A 12,090-nucleotide genomic window follows, 5' to 3' on the forward strand; every position below is an offset into this window, starting at 1 on the left:
TAATTGTATTTTAATTCTTATTGTCTTCTTTTGAAGCTTAATTAGCATGATCTGTGGAATAATAGGACAAAAACCTTGAATTTTTATGTCCTACAGTAAGATACACAGCAAGGAATAAGGTGACACAAAAAACGTTGGCTTTAGAGTATGCTGTATTATTTATTTATTAACAGTTTCTTATATAGTGCACACACATATTCCGCTATATTTTACAGAGAATATTTGAACATTCGCATCAGTCCCTGATATTAAAATATATATTCTGTATCACATGTACATACAAACCTTCACTCTTGGGTTAATTTTGTTGGAAGCCAATTAACCTACCAGTATATTTTGGATTGTGGGAGAAAACCTGAGTACCATGAGTAAACCCATGCAAGCACGGGGAGAATATACAAACTCCGGACAGATAGGGCCATGGTGGGAATCAAACCCATGACCTCAGCGCTGTGAGGCAGTAATGCTAACCATTATATCATCCGTGCTACCCGCATTAGCTGGACAAGTCATCTGACCATCGTAACTATATTACCCCACAAACTAGATTCTCCAGTGATTGATACTAGAAAATGTAGGTCTCTCATATGTTAACAGTTATAGGGTGGAGTTCAATCTTGTTTCTAACAGTCAAAATATTGTCCATTTTCTATGTCAATTCGATTAGGGTTGCCAATCCCGGGGCATTTTTTCAATCCCGGAATTCGGGATTGAAAAATGCCCGATCCCGGGATTCCCGGGATCCCGGGATTGGCTTCCCTAATACAAAAACCCGCCCCGGCCGCCCGCATATTTACTTACAGTTGCGGTGCGGTGCGGCCGGGCGGATATACAGTAGCCAGGCGTGTGTTGCGGGAGGCTGTAGCCTTTGTCGGTCGATGGTCTGGGGGTCCGGGTAAAGGAGAATGCAGGCTGGGTGGGAGGGCGGGCGGCGGGAGGTCAGCGCAGGAGTCAGATGAGGAGGCGGCGGCTGTTGTGTGCCCTGCGCAGCGTGACCTCTGACGTCGTCACGCTGCGCAGAGCTGCACTGCCCGGGACGGGAGAAGCCGGGCAGCGTCTGAGCACTAGCTCAGACGCTGCCCGGCATTAGACTGCGCATGCGCAGTCTAATCCCGAAATCCCGGGATTGGAAACTCCAATCCCGGGATTGAAATCCCGGCGTTTTAGGGGCCAAATCCCGGGATCCCGCCGATCCCGATCCCGGGATTGGCCACCCTAAATTCGATAGATGGAATTCAATCTTATGACTGTCTGAACCATTCCAATAGTCAGAACGGCAGTGGATTGTCGATAATGACTACAGATTGTAAAACATGGCCTCTCATTCGACAATACAGCAGCAGTTTTTGACAATGCAGATTTGACATTTAACATTGAATACCAATGGCTGATATTTTGAAATGTCGGATTAAATACCCTGCATGGAAATACATAAATTGTAGGTTGTAAGCTGCATGTTATAATATAGAAAGGTGTCCCACAATGGCGCTGCCACAGGTTATCACCTTAGAAATGTGAAATCACTAAATAAAATTGCAAACCCAGAAAACACTATCCTGTTTTTACATTCTTAATGAATAGTCTCAATGGGTTTTCTTATAAACTGGGTTCTTTCTACGAAAAACTCAAAGGATAAAAAAAGTGTAATATTGTCTAGAAAGTGAGAAAGTTCTTTATTTTCAATACCATTCAAGTGAAATTTATAACACATATTATGCCACGGTATCTCACAGGTGCCTTGTCTGTCTGTAAGTCTCCTGTACTGAAACTAGAAAATTTTAAAGTATAGTGCAATACTGCCAATACCATACAGAATTTAAGTAACAAATTGCACTCACATGTAAACACATTACAATAGAATTGATCACCATCAGTATGTGCTCATAGGATCATCAGTCCTCTGAATCACCAAGTGGAAATAGTAGTCGGCAGCACAGACTTTTAGTCATGGAAACTGTGTGATTGGCTGTTTGACAGGCAGACACATGGTGTCCCCTTACTTAAATGCATTTTTGAACATTACATACTTCATCGGAAGCATAAGGAAACTATCTCTGTGGACCTCTATGGATATCTTATTTCATTGTATATTATCGGTAACCTTTGTTGTCCATTGAAAGTTGTCTTAAGCATTCCACCTAATGGATCTCCAGCCTGGGATTGATGTCAAATGCTGGTTGTGACTTCATCATCTCTATGTGTTCCAAATCACTTCCTGGAAAGTGGAATGCACATTATTTGCCTTCCATATGCAGCTCATATAATATATCTGATGAAATTCAATAGAAAGATGTAATAATCCATCAACAATGTGTTCATATCAATATGTATTAAAAAGAATAATACAATCAAAAATATTTAGTGACCAGATAGAGCAGCTCGTTGTAAGCTGTAGCAGTAACAAAATGCAAATAAAGCATCATCGTTGATAACTAATACATTCGCTGACCCAACATTATATTTCTATATTTCTATAAAACAAATACACTATATATTGTGGAGGTCCTGTCCAGGCATATATGTACTAGTATAGCCAGTGCTTAAATGCATTAGTAGCTGCTGTTCAGTATGTTCATGTTCATGGATAGGTGGCTGTATTAATCATATTCAAAGTCAAATTACCCTCAAACAAGCTTCTGGAATAATAACATCTATTAATAGTAATAGTAATATTAACATCATTCTCCTACAGCTGAGGATGGTTTAAAGCTGTGTACACACGCTTCGATTTTTCCCTGTTTTTGATTCGATTTTGCTTATAGAAGCAAAATCGAATTGAAAACTAATCGAAATCGAATGGTTTTTAGGACACTTTCGTCTGGCATTCGATTTGATGCACGCTCTCATTTTCTCTATGTCTAAAAGAAAAATAGACTGTGCAGCCAAGGAAATATTGAATACAATCCAGTAAATCGTATGTATACACTGTGTACACTGTGAAATTGATATCAAATTGAATGTAAAAGTACAGATCTAATGCCAGATCTAATAGAAAATGGAATCTAACATTGAATCTAAAGCAAATCGAAGTTTGTGTACACACTTTAAGCAATATATGGACAAACAGGGATAGATTAAGCTTACTTACGATTAGCAAATACTGAAAGGAGGATAACAATTAGTGAGTGATAAAGGGCTATGACTCCTTTTTAAATTGACCCCTAAGCTTGAATAATACATATTGGATACTCATTGCAATTATCTGGAAATGTTTTACTAACAATTTATGTCTTTCAAATGTGTTTAAAACAAAATGGTAAAACACAATTTAAATAGACTACTCTGCGTGCCTCTTTTCACTCTTCCCACAACCATTGCTGGAAAACAACATGCTCCACAGCCAACACTCTTCCACCTTTGCCACTGACTTGCCCTATATTTTTGGATATTTCCTTGTAGCAGAGCTGAAAAAGAAAAAGAAAGAGTAGGAAAAACGGAGATTGCTAAAAAATATTGGGAAATATACAGGAAATATGAGAAGAGACAGAGAGACATGGGCGCGGAAAGGGCAAGATTAGGAGATTAAGATATGAGATATGGGAGGCAAGCGAGAGGGATTAAGGAAGATAAAGAACATCCAGGGATCAGATAATGGGGAAATATAGAAAGGTGGGAAAGAGTGAGAGGAAAAAACAAAAACACTCAGATGCAGCAACTAGTATATATGTATTCAGGGAACTTTAAGTAAACAAATTCAATTCACCTTGCTCAATGAAGATGTATCAAGTCACACAAATATAGCATCAATGTTTTAGTCACTACAATATTTAAATTGTCACCTGGTCACAAAAAATTAGACGGGTGCTTAATTTATACCCATTGTCATCACACTAGCAGTGTGTATGGCTGGGTCTCGACTCCAGTTTCATTAAAGGTTTTGTATCCTGATGACAATATAAATAAAGATTGAACGAGTGAAGCTACACTGTATTTGTGCAAGATGATATATATCTGCACTCACTCAGCATGTTAGGTAGTGCCTAGGTGCCTCACAAAAATAAACCCATTCACCATGAAGCAGCCGGCGGCACTCACAGGACTATAACAAGATAGTGATTGGGAACTGGAGTCCTGTGTGTCGATTAATGTTTTATTATTGTAAACTTTCATCTCTATGAAAGTATATAAACTTTACGCTTGAGTAGCTAAATCTATCTAATTCTATCTATAGTTGTGTAATAATAATTGGGTACTTGGGAGAAAGTTCCACATTAATCAGGAAAAAATCCCCGCCGACAGCCATGATCCTGGCCTGTTTGCGGTCAGATCGACTGCATAACGAGAGATGGGATTCAATGTCCCCCTGCCGATGGGCGCAAAGGGGGTGCGGCCGTGAAACCGGCCATGGATTGTTGATCTGAGGCCTTGATCACGGCAATCCACGGCCGTTATTGGCAGAACGGGCCCGACAGCTTCTGAAGTCCTGCCCATTCTGCCGTGATCCCGCATTAATGCTGTCGTTAATGATAGCATTGAATAGGGAGCCGCCGCAATTTCTCATTTCAGAAATAGCAGCGGCACATTGCATACCCCCCTGCATGCCTGCAGTTAAACCCATTTTACCTCGCACTTTAAATATTGCAGTGCTCTTGGTTTAAATATTTAATTTTGAGTTTTCATTTATATTCCAAGTTGACAAAATTTTATCTTGGTTTATTACAAAGTGATTCACAGGAGAGAACAAAGCAATATATTTTGGCCAAATATTTGAAATAAAAATATAATGAGGCAGCAGTGAAAGTAAGTGGTGATATATTTTAGAGTCATAATGAGCAGATCAGCAGGGGTAAGCAAACAAGTCTGTATTGGCAGGGTATTACTGCAGGTAAGCTCTTGCACTCCTGCTAAAAGATGTGTTGTATTTTGGTAAGAAATCAGTCCTGTACAGTAAAATATGTCAAATGTAATTTGCATGAACATGACACTGCATTTCAGATGCTGTGCCCATAGTAGAACTGTGTGGTCTCAGCAATACAATGACAAGTTATGCAATGAAAATCTTTCTTTACAATATATCAGGAGCATGTATTGGGTCAGTGGGGTTTGTGGCTCAGTACATGCAAAAGGATCCCATTTGGAGTTATTGTTCTACAAAACTTGGTGCCTTTTGAGATTATTAATCATCCCTGCTGAGCTTCCTGTCTTCATCGACAGGTCACAACATGGCTGTAGGTGTACTACTGATTAGTTGTTTTTACCATATGCCTAACCTAAACACTAACCCACCTCTCTTGCAGCCTAATTGTAACCTCATTTTCCTGCAAACTAACCCTATCCCCCTCCCCCCTTTCCAGAGCAGAACTATAACCCTTTTCCTAGTACCTAACACTAATCCCAACCCATGGGATTCACATGCAGGAAGAGTCATAATTCAGGATCCCGCAGTTAAGGTGCCCATACACAGTGCGATAGCACCGTGCAATGCAATGCGATGCGATGCGCAGTCCCGCAGGCATCGCACAGTACAAAAAGTATGTGCTGTACATACTTTTTGTACTGCCCTTGGATTGCATCGCATTGCATGCAAATCGCATGCAAAGCGCATCTGTTGCGAAGTGATCCAACCCATAATGGACACCTTTAGTCTTCTGTCATTATTTTGATCACATCCCCTTCCTAATGTTCTGTCTATATTTAAACCTCAACACCATCTTCATTGCAAAGTCTTTACTCCATGGATTTGCTTGAGAGCATCTGTGTAATAAAAGAGCAGTTGCTGTAAGAGACACTGGCATTTTTAGCAGATATTTTGAGGACCGCTCAACACATTGTTGGCACTCAAAGGGTTAGATCATTATTTTATATTTTATTCATTAGCATTTTATATCTACAGTAACTTCACGCAAATAGTGCTAAAATATTTTTATACAGTAATATTGCCCTTCTATGAAATTAATTTGTCAGACACTTTGTTCCAATTTTAATTATTAACATACAGTACTGTAACTAAAATCTTCAATGAAGCTATTGTAGTAAGAGGCAAAACACATAATAGCAATTAAATCAGCATGAAGGCATCGTACTAGTTGGTTTGATTGAATGAGTTGAACTCATAACATCAATCTTCTAATTTATCATACTTTTTACAATAAATGAGTGTCTTTGAAATCTTCAGATCATCATGATACAGTATCATAGCAATAATTAGTCTGCTTTATCTACAATTTGTTTTCTGAGCCTTACAATTATCTGTACAATATTTATGTGTAACATTCATATTGTTGTTTCCTTTAAAGCTGGCCATACATCAGAAAGATCGATCTTAAGATCGATTGCGCTCATGATTGTGTACAATTTCCCTTGAAATCCCCGGCAGTCCTTGGTGGTTTTTGGACACACAATCTACACACAATCGATCATACAATCAATCATACAATCCATCTACTGCATGATTGTGTACACAAGATGTGCACACAATCTGCATACAATCCATCTTACAATCAGTCATACAATCCATTTGCTGATTGATTGTATGATTATGTACATAAGATGTGCACACAATCTGCATACAATCCATCTTACAATCAGTTGAGATTGTATGATTGGGTACAATATCTTTCTGATGTATGGCCACCTTAAGTTCCAAAGTCTGTGAATCCTTTGTCTTAACATCTCCGATACCTTCACAGAATACAGTACAATATCTCCATCCCTAAATTACACCCCCACAACTTATTGTAACTTATTTACATATGCAGACATACTAATGCCTTAATCAAAACCAGCCTAAAAATTTCAAAACTTGAGTATGAATGGTGTATTCAAAATAGGGATGTGCACTGGCTACTTTTCATGTTTTGTGTTTTGGGTTCTGATTACCTTTAGGTTTTGAGTTCTAATGGGTTTTGCCAAAACAGCCCCTAAACATTTTGTGTTTGTATTTTTGGGGTTTTGGGTTCTGATTTAAAAAAAAAAAAAAAAAAAAAAAGCATAAAAACCGCTAAAATCGCAGAATTTAGGTTTTTTTTTTGCTCTTTGCTCCTACGCTATTATTAACCTCAATAGCATTCATCTCAACTCAATTCCAGTCTATTCTGAACACCTCACAATATTGTTTTTAGGCCAAAAGGTTGCACGGAAGTAGTTGGATAACTATGATAAGTGACACAAATGGGCGGCACAAACACTGGACTGATATGGCACACTTAGCATCACCCCTGGGCTGATACGGCACACTTAGCATTACCCCTGGACTAATACAGCACACTTGGCAGCACCCCATGAATTATACGGCACAGATTGTGGCACCCCTGACCTGATACAGCACACATGGAATTATACGGCACAGATGATGGCATCCCTGGACTGATACGGCAGACATGGTGGTAGGCATGGAATTATACGGCAGACAAATTCCTGCAGTAAAAATAAAAATTTGTATTTGTTTAATTATAAAAAAGAGCAGCACACCTGGAATTATAAGGCAGACTTAGCAACACCCCATGAATTATACAGCACTCTTGGCTCACCCCTGGACTACAGCGCATGCAACAGCCCTTGCAGTAAAAAAAAAAAAAAAAAAACCTTATTTTTAATTTCATTTAAAAAAAGGGCAGCTCCCCTGGTCTGATACGGGACACATGTGTGCACCCCTGGAATTATACGGCATACATGCGGGCACCCCTGGACTGATACAGCACACGTGGGCATCCATGGACAAATACAGCACACATGCGGGCACCCCTGGACTGATACAGCAAAAATTTTGGCACCCATGACAAATACAGCACACGTCGGCACCCCTGGATGGATTCAGTACACATGCGGGCACCCCTGGACTGTTACAGCAAAAATGTGGGCACCCCTGGACAAATACAGCACACGTGTGGGCACCCCTGGATGGATACAGTACACATGCAGGAACCCCTGGACTGATACTGCAAAAATATGGGCACCCCTGGACAAATAAAGTACACATTTGGCAACCCCTGGATGGATACAGTACACATGCGGGCACCTATGAACTGATACAGCACATATGTGGGCACCCTGGACTGATGCAGCAGACATGTGGGCACCCTAGAGTTATACTGGGCACTGGCAGCAGTAATAAAAAAAAAATTGCGTTGAATTTGTTTTTACTTAATTAAAAATAATGTAGCCCCCTCTGTAGCACTAGCAGCAGCCCCCTATGCATAAATCATCCCCCCCAGCATGTTTCCCCTTCACTCTTCTCAGCAGACAGCACGGACACATCCGTGCTGTCTGAAATCACCAGCCTGTTTGAAAATGGTGCCGACCTCCGGGAACGATATATCCCCAGGTCTCGCAAAAATCCGACAGCGGGAAGATGACGTCCGGCCTCGTTTTGAACTCTGAAAAATGGTGGCGACCATCGAACTCCCCGGATCTGGCCTCGGATCAGGTATACAAAAATCATGTACAGATCTACAGTATACATACTTTCAACTACTACAGTAAATAAATATGTCCTGGGTGAAAATACATGCCTTCAATAAAATTTTCCTGCACACAAAAATGCAGAAACCTTAAATAAAAAAAAATTCATACTTTACTGATGTGTATTTCTGTAATTGGATATAGCGGTTGTCATTTGCTTATAGATTAGAACAGTTAGGTAAGATAGTGTACTCTAGGCCTGATTCAGAGATATATACAGATCTAAATAGATACCTCTTGCCAGCTTCATTGATCTGTTATTGCATCCGAAAATGCGCATTAGATCATCTGGGTTAACATTGTTCATATGAATAACCCTCAGGTTACTCAGGATGGGCAGGAAATTCACACTGCTGAAGCTAGTTAGCTGCAATCAATGAGGCAGGAAATTGGTTTCAGCACACCAAAAATGGGACAGACAATCCATGTTTTCTTCTGCCTATCGCCACCCTTCAACAGTATGTCATTCATGTTGTGGTATTTTTAGCTCTATGAGAAACGTTGCAGCCACAGATCTCTGCATACAAAGAGCAGGTGCAGCCAGTGGTGGCACCAGGGTTAGTGACACATGGCATGGCCAAGAAAACTTCTTCATGTGCCAAAGGTGCCCCTGCCCCAAAAAGAAATGTGGTTTCCTGTAAAGGGGCATGGTATCGCAGGAAGTAATGATTACTCAATAAAGAGGTTTTGAATTACTGGGGAAAGTCCCTGATTACCTTACTCAGGGGGTGTGCCCATGGACACTCTTACAGTACTGCAGGCTCCTTCTCAGTGATGGGATCTGGGTACTGTAGGTTAATGTCACACTTTTTTTTTCATTTTGGGGTCACCCCTAGAAGGGTGACACCTGGGTTCAGCCAGCACCCCATGTACCCGCCTTATAATGCCAATGGCTTCAGCACAGATGCAAAAACATTGTGTTTGTGTTTGATGTATAAGGCCCTTTGTTTTCCTGGTAACATTATTACTTTAATGTGGAAAAGTGTACCATGCAAAAAACTGGCTATAACAACCAATCAGCATCTACTGTACCTATAATTTTATATAATGTATTTGATCAATTATAATGAAAAATGATGGGTTGCTTTGCGCAACTTCTCCGCTAGTCCTCTTTTTTTCACTGCTTTGTACATCAACCCTTAAATCAGTAACATAAAACCTGAGTTAAAATTCAACCAGCAAAAAAAAAAAAAAAAAAATCAGCTGATAATAAAAAATAATAATAATTTTGTGTTAATTCATAAACAATGTGATATGATATAATTGTTTATAGGTCAGCTCGAACGCATTGGACAGTGGATAGAACAGAAAAGGCAGTTGGTGAGCAGTAGATGGTCTGAGGAAAGCATATGGAGAAAAACAGATCCGACAGCTTGTGATGTGTTGACATCAGGGCTGTGTGAAGTCAGTTTAAGGTTAGAGTGACAGTCTTCTATGTTTAAGCATTATTGTGCTCTAAATCAAGACTTGCGCACGCCACTTACTGGCATGCTGGTGTATTCTGCACAGCAGATCAGCCACTGGTGCACTCTGCAGTCCCTGGCATGATGTCTCTGTGTCACAAATCCTGTCCACTGTCACATGATCTAGAAAACTCCAGGTGTATTTCCTGTTCTGTGTATGCTGTTGCTGCTGCTGCTGCAGCAAGTCACATGATCCAGGTAAAGTGCATACATACTTCCAGGTTCTGGAAGCTGCAGCCAAACAGCAGCCACCTGGTGGACTATAAGCCAGCCTCCCAGAGTCCTCCTTGTCTTGAACAAACTTGTCAGTTTCCCTGCACGTTCTCCAGTGACAGCTCTCCAAGGTTCCAGGCTTGCTCCAGAGATCCAGTTACCTATGACCTGCTGTTACCTGCGGCTTATCTGGTTAATCCACTGCTGCCAGAAGACTCCACTATTCCATATCTAGTGTGATACAGCTCTCTGGGTACAGCCCAGGGTTATCAGCATAGTCTCCAGATACCTGTTGGTTCCCATACTGATTACCTTACCAGCTTCCAGGCCGCACCATCAATTACCTTACTGGGTCCCAGGTCACACCAATGAATACCCTCTACTGGCTCCCAGGCCGCATCATTGGTACCCAGTCCTGCTCCATTGTTGGCTCCTTGCTTCAGTCATCCCCCTGTGTTTCTCAGTGTCCCCAGTGTTGCTACACAGCATTCAGTGACATTGATCCACCATCGATAGTAAAATAATTAAATTATCATAAACACTATGCAACCTCCTGAGAATCACTCCTGCCTGTCACAGAGGAACCCGGGCAGAGTGCCACGACTTGGCAGCCATTTGCATCGAAGTCCATATTCCCTTACGGTGGTCACTGGTGAAAACCACTGATGGCTTAGACTATGTTCCTCTGTCTTAGGGTTTCACCAATTCTCTGTGCCTTCCACAAGATATCACCATTGCATCCTAGTGCATGAATTCTAAATACCTGAAACGACCTAGCTTCTGGTTCCCTGCGCCATCCAGTGACTCACCCAGGTTATTACCAAGAACACAATCAGACAAGCCTGTAACAATCACTATGGAACGCACTTCTCCACACAGGTCGAGAGGCCACCACTCTAGATACCTTCAAAAACAGACTCAAGACTTCCCTGTTTACTCAAGAATTTATCTAATTCCTTTAAGTCTAGTTTATGAAAAAAATGTCTTTACTTCATTGTTTCTGTCTGTATTAAATTAATTTTATCTGTTAAGCACATTGAGTCCTATTGGAGAAAGATCTCTATATAAATAAAATTATTATTATTATTATTATTATTATTATTAATAACAAATAAGGGCCCGGATTTATGGGGTTACAGGATGACGTTTTTTTTTTTTTTAAAGAGGCAGTCATTTAGCATTCCTTGTAAATGACAGCCCCTTTAAGAAAAAAACATCAGAATTTGTCCAATATCCATCACGGCCCATGTACTTGCAATCGATAACATGCAGCCCTAGATAATTTTATTTCTGGTTTATAAGAAAACTAAAAAACACTATTTGGTTGCTATAGGTTATTGAACCTTCTACTCACCACTTTTCAAAAAATCTTTATTTTGTAGTGGTTCTTTTTCTCATATTTATTATTAGTACCTGGCATATATTTTGCCATTTAATGTATCACAATTTACTATATGAACACTAGCTGTGATATAAACTACTCCGGTAACAAAAGGAAACATATAACCTTTAATAATGATTTTCCTTTTACTTCCAAATTACAGACTTGCTGAATATATTGTTCAATTAATAATTTAGCTTAATGGTTCAAAGGAATTCATTTCAGTATATTCTGTGACCTTTATTCTTCCTCTTTTATTGCTCATTTATATTTGTTTTTTTTGCACTGTGGATAATTAAACTATTTTTCTTTCCATAGAAATTAAAATATTCTACATTATTATACATAACTGCTTCTCTGCATATGCAGCCTAATTTGTATTTAGAAGTACATGGACAAACATGTATAGAGTGTATATATTTATAATTAGGAAGTGTTAGGGTTTAAATTACTTTAAATTGCAAGACATTTCAATTTGCTATAGCTCAAATTAAAGCTAGAAGCCTGCAAAGCAAATTAAGAAGGACAAATTGATGTGGAAATATTGTAAAGCAAAGGGTGGACATCTCAATATTTAAAACAACCAAGGCAGAGCTGGCCCTAGGCATTGGCATACTAGGCAATTGCCTAGGG

The 12,090-nt window shown here is 39.8% G+C and overlaps 1 long non-coding RNA gene across 1 annotated transcript in view; it reads right to left on the minus strand.

The window, feature by feature from the left end:
• Positions 1–1,748: 1,748 nt before the first annotated feature.
• The window catches only part of LOC146007194 (uncharacterized), a 65,400-nt gene continuing 55,058 nt past the window's right edge, over positions 1,749–12,090 (minus strand). Inside the window, exon 3 of the long non-coding RNA XR_014444274.1 lies at positions 1,749–2,215. This is a non-coding gene — a long non-coding RNA (uncharacterized LOC146007194). The remainder of the gene's footprint in view (positions 2,216–12,090) is intronic.

The sequence above is a fragment of the Crinia signifera genome, chromosome 6 (assembly GCF_055691185.1).
Source record: "Crinia signifera chromosome 6, ASM5569118v1, whole genome shotgun sequence".
NCBI classification, from domain to species: Eukaryota; Metazoa; Chordata; class Amphibia; order Anura; family Myobatrachidae; genus Crinia; species Crinia signifera.